Raw genomic sequence first — 6,540 nt, forward strand, 5'->3', positions numbered from 1 at the left:
CTTTGCAACAAATGTTGGTATTCGTGATTTCTGCCAAATAAAATATTAAATTAAATGTTATTTCTATGTTTATTTATTTCTATTGTCTTTAAATCCTATCTTTTTAATATTGTTTTATTTAAATGTTATTAAAAAACTAAACAAATAGTATTAAAACATACTTCACGTGTTAATCATGAAAAATTATTTGGGTCTTTACAGAACCTTAATAATGTCGGAGTTAGTACGGAAATAATGCTACATTTAAAGGCACATGCGCGAAAACACAGTTTTTATGGGAACCTAATTGGCTGTACAGTACGCATACGCGAAAACGCGACTTCGCAACAACACTGGGTCACAGTGTTTTTACAGTGTTATTATAGTGTTTTCACTGTGGCATCACTGTGCGATCAAAGTGGCGTTGTGTGGCTTTCAGAATATGCAGGAATTGTGAGGTTAGGTTAGGTATACTTTTAATTTGACTTGTGTTTTCTCGCTGAATTGGTCGCACTAGTTTTCAGAGTTTATTTTTTCCTTCCAATATGGAATAAAACAAATAAACTCTGAACTAGTGCGACCAATTCAGCGAAAAAAAAAACAAGTCATAAATTTACAGACTTTTTTTAAAATTATATTTTGCAATACAATAATTGATTTATTACTAATGAGATACATGCTTATTAACAGCACATAAAATATAACACATAAAATACATTATATTGTTTACAATATAATTGTAATATATTTAAGAATGTATTTAATAATTCTATATTATTTGCAAGAATAACAATATATATATAGTATAAAAAATAATATATAATGTAATTTTATTGTAATAGGCAACACAATGAACGTCTGGCATTACGCCAGATAAACAAGTTTTGTTTTTTGTTTTGCTGAAACTTGACGAGTGATAAGACAAACTTGATGTTTTTTTGTATTATTGCAGCAATATAAACTTTTCGGATTTTTTTACTTTTTCATATGTTGACAAAATAACAATTAATGTAGTTTACAAATGCTTAAACTTACATCAGTGCTTTGAAAGGTAGCAACTGACTCTGGCGATATTCTGTAAACTCTGGCAGAAGTTGCTTTTTTTTCACACGACATCTACGAACTTGACGGTCTTTCTCTTCAACGTTGTCGATTATCTGATTGCTGATCTGATGTCGGTTGTTCAAATTCGCGACTAATTGACGTTTTCGTCGCCTCTCTTTTGAACTTTTAAGAGCGCGAGTCATTGCTTCAGCAAACTCGATATTAGTTGGTCGACAGTAGTCACGATTTCTAGCCATTGCATCTGTGAAAAAACATTTTTAACGTAAATTAAATATGAATGCATCTTTAACATTAATCAGATATGAAAGAAATGTAGACAAAATAATATAATAAAGACGTGACCTTCACATGCTTCGGCGAAGCAAGTTCCTTTTAAAGCGTATAAATTGTTTGTACCCAGCCACGTGACATGAGATAAAATATCTATATCGCTAGTAAAGGCACATTTAAAATAATGTCTTGCAGAGTCCACGGGATTCATACCACCTAAATAGATGAAGTGATTGACCTGTAAATAATATTATTATATCATATGAAGAAGAGACTTTGATACAATCAATTTTTACTAAATATGAAAACTAAAAATAATATTTACCACATTGTCATAAGTCGCCTGATCGACATTTTAAAAATTTAGAAAATCATCTATTTTGAAAAATAGAAAATTTTTACAAAATACACATTTTTTTACCAATAATTATTTTTTATACACTTTAAACTTAAATTTATTGGTGATATTTTGTATGTATTTTACCTGAGTCAACTGCCACAATGAGAANAACTTCGCCAAAACATACCACCTGTAAAACACAGTTAATAATGATATTTTTCATTTATTTTATTATTGGTCACTTTTCCCACTTTCGGTACAATAACTTTGTTCACTAGAATAAACTGCTTTGTAGTAATCGAACGTAATTGGCTCTTATACTTATAAAACAAAACAAATTAGCGTAAAGTGGTGACAAGACAACTCACTAATTGTTATACGTTTATGTGTTAAACGCGGCCGTTCACAATACATGCCACGGCGGTTCCGACGCATTTTCATTGCAATGCGGTTACGGTGCATTTTCATCGCAGTGCGCGCACGACGCTGTGATATTCACTACGTGCGCTCTCTGTGCGGTTATGATGGCGTTTTCCATGCAGTGATTGCACAGAGATGCCACTGTGAACGCACGCCGTGACTGCACGGTGTGCCTTCGCGTGCGATTGCACGTTTTGCTATCGGGGTTACTCTTACTTCGTGCTCTGAACTAGTGTAGCAAGTTCAGGATTCCGTTCTGAGACTGCGCACGAGCTACATCTCCTGTGTATCCCAGTCCTGTTTTAACTTTCTGTGCCTTGTTCTGAGTTACTTAATCATACCGAAATCATTTGGATTTTCTGTAGTAAGTAAAGCTCAGGCTTCTGGAGTTCAAGTTCTCCATTAAATCTGTCGTTTTCACGACAAAAACGGCCTTACGTTCCGACGACCTGTGGATTCAGCCACGGGGACGCCATCTTGCCTTACTTTCAAAGTGAAATTGAAAACTTTTGTGCGACTAAAACCTCTAATCAGGTTTAATTGATTCTCAAAACTTTACTCGCGTGTTTGTGTAGTGCATTTTAGACACAGTGAAACACGTTTGTGTTATGACTACGAGAATGACCAACGAAACGGTTGACATAGTCATGTCAGAGACAGGCTTCCCGCCAGGGGAAGACATAACCCCCACTGGTCTAGTTTCCACCGAAGCATTAATTCACACCTAATGCGACGTAGAATCAAATTTAAGTCTATAGAAACGCGTCAAATTGCGCTGATTTCGCTTCCGCTTCGATTTATAAGTACTCTACTTCAAATGGAAACGGAACATTAAATTTGATCTGTACCGGAGTGAAACCGAATTGAGGGTACGGTGGAAACTAGACCACTCTTAACAGTCAAGTCCCTGTGCCCGCTGCAGCGACAGGTAATGACCGACAAACACGCAGTGTGTCTCTGGTTAATTCCCCTTCTTGCTTTTTTGTCTCCACGGATCCCGTGGGGGCAAAATCTTCGAGGAAGAGGGATGGCGTCGGTCCAACCCCCCCCCCCTCAAGCGTACTTTTTCAGCGATGTCTAGTGTACAAAGACAGCTTATACTCAATAGGTATCATAAAGATTCCAAGGGCCCTTTTATGATACACATCGAAACGTGCCGTCCACAACCCTTCTCTAGAGGAGGGGATGGCCCTGAAAAAGAAAGCAACACAGGTAAAAAAAGAACCTCGCTTAGCGCCATTGGCCTGAGCAAAAGGCTCAATCGTCTTCTTTTAAACCAGTTTATACATGCTTTTGACTTACGTATGATTGGCAGAAATAAGTTTTCGGTCTACTTTCTCACAGGTAATGATGCTAATCGGTTTGTTGAGGCCTTCCGGGAAGTAACTGATAGGATAACACCCTGCGAACAATGGACAGCACATGTCCCTTCGTTCAGGGTGGTCAAGCAGTTTGTTCTGAAGGGTGTCGACGAGGAGGAAACTGTCGAGGAATTGTTGGCCGGTCTTCGCCCTCCCTCCGGGTGGGGCCAAGAGTGGGTCCCACCTTTCGAGGCAATCAGAATTACTCGCAGGGAGAAGGAAAGCGCTACCTCTAGCCCTAGGTGTGTAAGCACAAACCAACTCATCTTAAGGTTCCGCACCCCAGTGATCTCCCCGTCGTGTTTGTACGTAAAGAAACGTCTTCCCCTAACACCGTACGTGTACAAGGTTAGACGTTGTGAGTTCTGTCAGAGGTTCGGACATACTGCTCATTCTTGTAAACAGTCCGGCGACGAAAAACGCAGGTTTTGCGAAAAGTGTGGCAAGTCGGGCCACCCTAAACTCAGTTGCCCGAATGTTCTCGACGAATGCATTAATTGCATCCGTTTCAAGGCCGGAAACACCAACCATCAGGCTTCAGAACTCCGTTGCCCTGTTTTTCAGAGGCAACGTGAGATACATAAAATTATGGCTTATAGAGATCTCCTTCCGTGATGCGGCTAGGCTGTATGACGAAGGAAATACCCTTTCTGGACTGAACTCCAACCTGTCCAACGTTTCAGTCCCACTCCCCACTTTTGGTGAGTTCTTCCCTAATAGAGACGTCTTTCGATTTTCAGGCGGCGAAAAGCAAAGCTCTTCCGTACCCCGAAGATCAACCGTAGTAAGTCTGAGGATGCCCTCCTCTCCTGTGTACGACTCTTCACCTACTTCTAACCTCTCCTATGCAAAGGTTACCTCTCTAAAGCCCCCTCTCCCATAAGTATGTTTCCCACCAGTGTGGAGAAACAATAACGGTGGGCTAACCACCTTCTCCTCCTCTTCAAATAATAAACCTTCTCTTAACCACTTGTTCATAAACTCTATCGCTCGAAAAATGTCTTCCGGCAAAAACTCTTCCAAAGATGAACCTTCTAAACCTTCTTTGGATAAAGAAATCTTCATCAACGCCTTTCAGAAACTAAAAGTTACCCCCAACATAAATCCTTCGCAGCTTAGCAACACAGACATGAAAAATATTCTCGTAGAATTACAAAAGTACTTCTATGGTACTCAGGAATCTTAGATTTAAATTTTTGTACATTAGTTTATAAAGTTATGAAATCCTTCACTGTAGTCCAGTGGAACTGCAGATCTTTGGTCCGCAATCTCGATGCGGCCCGACTGCTACTCCAGGACTGCAAAGCTGAGGTAGCATCCTTCTGTGAAACATTCCTCGATGGTAACTCCATAATCACCCTACCAAATCATGAAATCGTGTCGTGTGATCGCAATTGTAGGGGCGTAGGTGTCGCCATTGCTATTGCAAAACACATTAAATTCTGTGTCCCAAAAATCCCACAGCTAATAGATTTATGCAAAGAAACCGGCGTTGAACTTGCAGTTGTTGAATTGTTCCTTCCGAACTCTCAAACCCTTTTTGTTTTCTCGCTGTATAGTCCTCCTAGATCTTCTACAAACTACACGGCACCTTGCTTCTGGCAAAATTTTCTTCCTCCTAAGTTCTAAACTCCAACCAGCAGTCATCTGTGGCAACTTCAATGGGAAAAGCCCCTTGTGGTGTAATTCTCACCCTCTCTCTAATAGAGAAGGGAAAAACTTAGAGCACGCGCTAGTCAACTCCTCCTGGGTAGTCCTTAACAATGGCAGTAACACATGGTCTTCCGCAGACCTCTCTAGGTCCTCCGCGATAGACCTCACCATAGTTTCCGACGTTCTTGCACCTCAGTGTACCTGGAAGGTGTGCGACTTCCACTATGGTAGTGATCACTTTCCAGTAGTCACCGCTATCTCCGACAGGTTCTCTGGTCGCATTCCTTGCCGGCCCTACTATTCTGTAAAACAAGTGTGTTGGAAGGACTTTCAAACCAAGTGCCAAGAAGGGGTGGTCACTCTCCCTCCACTGGGCTTTTCAGATGATGTAAGTTTCGCCTACTCCAAGCTTGTGAGTCTTGTTGATGACTCCCTCCTACAGACAGGTGCTACCCGCACAACCTCCTCGAGAGCCTCCAGAAGGCAACCCACTTTTTGGTGGGATGTTTCTTGCTCGGACATTTATGCCCGCAAGAAAGCCGCATTTGCACAGTTTCGTTCACACCCTAACATAGACAACTTAAACAACTACAGTCGAGTTGCAAATGAGGTGTCTAAAGCCCTGAGAAAAAAGAAACGCCTAGCCTTTCGCAAATACTGCGGCTCTCTACACGCCAACTCGGACGTTGGGTCCGTGTGGAGTACTGTCAAAGCCTTCTCTTGTGCGCGTAACAAGCCAAGAGATGAAGGCAATAGAAACTGCCTCGATTTGGGAGGTTTTCGGAAAGCTTTTGACAAAATTTTTAAACTAAAGGCCGATACGAGCATTAAAATACAGGTTGGTCGTGTATAATAAGTTGTCTTTATTCAATAAATATAGACGTTTCAGACAAATACGCTAAACTCGCCTTGACCTAACTGAACCTCACTCTGAAAACAATCTGGATGTCTCCTCGCTGTTTCCTACTCTTAGGTCGGACGTGTTGGACAGGGCCAGGAAATACCTACTCGAAAAAGCAACTGTCAAGGGAGCCGTGTACTTTCAGAGAAAGCCTGTACCCTTGAGTAAGCCTTGGTTTAACAAGATAAAGAAAAAGAAAGTGCTACCCCGTCCTTTGGTCACACTTGTGTCTAGAGTGCGCTCACACCATACGGCAGTCAATTTGCACTTAAAGGAAAAAGGCATTGTAGCCTCCTCGGAATGCCCATGTGGTCATCCAACACAAGACATAAACCACGTCTTTTTTCAGTGTCCTAAGTACAAAGCTCAATCTGACAAGCTAGTAATTGACCTATATCATAACGGCTTCAGCCCTCCCTACCGTGTAGAGGAGGTTGCCTTTTCCAAATGCTTTCGCGCAATGTATGCCCTCCTTTTATTTGTCAACTCTACCAACATCGGGCGTGTTCCGTTTGACCACAGTACGATTCGACACCGCTCTATTCGACACA

The 6,540-nt window shown here is 41.1% G+C and overlaps 1 long non-coding RNA gene across 1 annotated transcript; it reads right to left on the reverse strand.

Moving 5' to 3' along the window:
* Positions 1-759: 759 nt before the first annotated feature.
* On the reverse strand, positions 760-1,839 carry LOC109862014. The gene is made up of 4 exons (XR_002251070.1): positions 1,799-1,839; positions 1,640-1,689; positions 1,387-1,552; positions 760-1,285 (listed from the first exon to the last, which is right to left on the reverse strand). It is a non-coding gene; the product is annotated as an uncharacterized LOC109862014 (long non-coding RNA).
* Between the last annotated feature and the right edge of the window lie 4,701 nt (positions 1,840-6,540).

Source organism: Pseudomyrmex gracilis, unplaced genomic scaffold, assembly GCF_002006095.1.
Source record: "Pseudomyrmex gracilis isolate BER0280 unplaced genomic scaffold, ASM200609v1 scaffold_1264, whole genome shotgun sequence".
Classification (NCBI taxonomy): domain Eukaryota; kingdom Metazoa; phylum Arthropoda; class Insecta; order Hymenoptera; family Formicidae; genus Pseudomyrmex; species Pseudomyrmex gracilis.